Source organism: Lactuca sativa, chromosome 8 (assembly GCF_002870075.4).
Source record: "Lactuca sativa cultivar Salinas chromosome 8, Lsat_Salinas_v11, whole genome shotgun sequence".
NCBI lineage: Eukaryota > Viridiplantae > Streptophyta > Magnoliopsida > Asterales > Asteraceae > Lactuca > Lactuca sativa.
Genome location: NC_056630.2, coordinates 247,828,028 through 247,831,063, shown reverse-complemented (window position 1 = coordinate 247,831,063; position 3,036 = coordinate 247,828,028). Strand labels below are relative to the sequence as shown.

Sequence of the window (3,036 nt, the reverse complement as noted above, 5' to 3'; positions counted from 1 at the left end):
CATTATGATTTCCGTCGCTCACGATTGGTTCCTTGGTTCCTTGTTAATTATGGTTTTCTATTTTACCTCACCCTATATATATATATATATATATATATATATATATATATATATATATATATATATATATATATATATATATGTATATATATATATATATATATATATATATATACCATCTTATAAAGAGTTTATAAGTGTAGGCCCCACCAATTTTAAGACATCTATCTTAAAATACAAGGAGAGCAATTACGGACCATTGGATCTCAAATGGATGGTGATGATTCTTCTAATCCTAATCCTGGTGAAATGGTTATAACCAAATGAAGTAAATTGTATTCATCTTAAAAGATGACACAGAAGATACAAACAACTCATCCTACCCCCACCTTCTTCACATCTCCAAGGCGGGCAATTTAAATCTTTTTGAAATCAAATTTTCAGGAACCAAAAAGGCATTTCTTTCTCTTTCTCGCTTGCTCCATTCAACATCAGGTCAAGCCATTTTTCCTAGAAAAAACCCTAGCCGCTATCATCTCCCCTTCACTACATCCTCTGTTGGACCACCATCAGATCCTTGGTTCATTGGTCATGTATGGTTCTTGGAGGGTTCGATTCAGGTAAGAATCCTCTTATTGATTTCCTTTACGCGTCTCTCTCTCTCTCTCTCTCTCTCTCTCTCTCTCTCTCTTTAAAAACACTGATTATCTCGAATCGTTCAGGTTATCATCTAAAACCACCCCACCTATGCAACGGTTATGGTGGATTTAGAGATATCTTGCACCCCAACAACGGTTACACACAACTGCATCAATCGACTACTTATTCTTACTTCTTATATGTTCGCATCCTCAGTTGGAATCGAAAATCAAAACGCCCAGATCTGGAGTTGTTAGATGTGACACATCAAATGTTAGAGCTTCAAGATTTTGTTTATCTCTCCCGTTTTTAAAAATATGCTCAATTTTGTTTCTGATTTTTTTTGTTTATTTTGTAACATAAGCATGCTCGGATTTTAGTTGTTGTAGATATATCAGCAAATTGTTTTTATTGCTCTACTACTCCAGGTAATATTTTTGACCCAGGCACGGTTTGATAGGGTTTTCCATGCCCTTAGTCACCATCATTTATCATCGTCAACATCGTCAACGATTTTGGAGTTTTTGGATTTAAACAAAGAAACGATGTACAGCCTCAAATAGAATGATACAGTAAGATTCAACATGATGATGATGTTTAATGTATGTGTTTTTATGGATGTGTTTTCTTCTCCAGACACATACACACCTCTGTAACCGTCGTTTACAGCCACCCCCATACGCTCTCGATGCTAGAATTTCGCCATCAGGTACTCCAAAAGTAATTTATGTGTGTGAACAAATTTTTTTGTGGTTTTGTAGTTTCTCTAATGAAGTTTGTGTGGGTTTTTGGGAAGAGCATCAAGATCCAAACACACACATATTTTCTTTGATCTTACTTTCATTAACTACTAAATAAATGTTTTAATGTTTGGTTATACTAATCATGTAGGAAATGGAGTAAATTATGATTTGATTCAAAAGGAAAAGGTATGATGAAGGCATATTTCTCTGTATCCTCTCTTTTACTCTATGTGTGTAAACCCATACGGTAATCATTTGTCCCATACGGTAATCATTTTTACAGCCATATCCCTATACCGCCCTCTCTCAGCCACTTATTTGAATTTAAAGCTTATTTGGATGAGGTAAACCTCAAACTTCTGGTTTTAATTTTTTTTTCCCCTTTTTGATTGTTAATTTTTGTTTTTGTGAAAAGGTTTTGTGTCGTCAATTTAAGTTCGACACAATCTGTATCAATCAGGAAGGCTTGAAGGAAAAGGGTGAAGGCTTGAAAGGAAATGGGTTTGTTCCTCTATTTTGTGATTCATGTTCAAAAAATGTTCATATTTTGCTAAATGTACTGATTTCATGTTTATTTTGGTATTAATGATCAAAAGGAACTATACCATTGTTTGATTATATGAAGGTTTTTTGGTTAAAAATGTTATATTTTCTTGAAGCCCTAATTTATTTTGTCAAATTAGGTGATTTAATTTTGGTAGTTTGGTGTTGGTGATCGTCTGAGACAACTGGTGCATCTTCATATGTTGATTTTTGATCTTAACGTGTCTCAATCTTTCGGTGATATGTTTTCATTTTGCTCATAAAAAAAATTTATGGATTGTTTGACCATATTCTTACCCTCTGTTGCAAACTGCAAATCCTTTTGGGCAACTTTGTGAGTCTAGATCTTGGATCCATGTTTCATCATCTTTACAACTTTTTGTTGAATTTAATTTTCTTTTCAAGAAGAATGGTTTATTATAAGCAAAAATGGCGATAAAAGAAAGATTGTTATGTTTTATAGATTGATTTTGTAATGGTTTCATTTGGGAAAATTTGAAAGAAATATGAAATTATGTTTTATAGATTGATTTTGTAATGGTTTCATTTTGTTGAAAGTGTAACTTCTTAAATTAGACTCTAGGAATTTGTGTGACTATGTATGTATGTGATTGTTTGTGGGGAACTGATACGCTATTCAAATGAAAATATATGAATCTAGAAATATGAAATTATGTTTTTTTTTCTGTGACAACCGTCAATTTTCAGTCAAGTCAAAGTCAACTAAAGTCAACAAGTCAAACCGGTCAACTCAATTTGCCATGAGTATTAGAGTTTACGTTATGTAATTTCTAAACATCTCTCAATTCTAATGAGAGATCGTAAATCGAAAAGTGCGTACATCTAGATCTCCTTAACCTAAAACAGTGGTACATGGCGAGCCAAACTGATAAAACAATGTGCATACTCATCGGGAGTATGCAAGATCCTTAAACAAGGCTTAACGGGGTTTACGGACCCTGCATTACAAAGCCGAACACTCAAAAAGGTCACCAATGAAACCTCTCTCAATCGTTTTCACTCTATCTCTTCTTATGTCAAATCTCTCCCAAATCTCTCTAAGTATGTGAAATCTCTCCCACATATCTCTTTGTATGTGAAATCTCTCCAA

At 33.6% G+C, this 3,036-nt stretch overlaps 1 long non-coding RNA gene across 1 annotated transcript; it reads left to right on the top strand.

Annotated features, from left to right (window-relative positions):
- The first annotated feature begins 372 nt into the window (after positions 1-372).
- LOC128127601 (uncharacterized) lies at positions 373-2,603 on the top strand. The gene is made up of 2 exons (XR_008225497.1): positions 373-620; positions 723-2,603. It is a non-coding gene; the product is annotated as an uncharacterized LOC128127601 (long non-coding RNA).
- Positions 2,604-3,036: the final 433 nt, after the last annotated feature.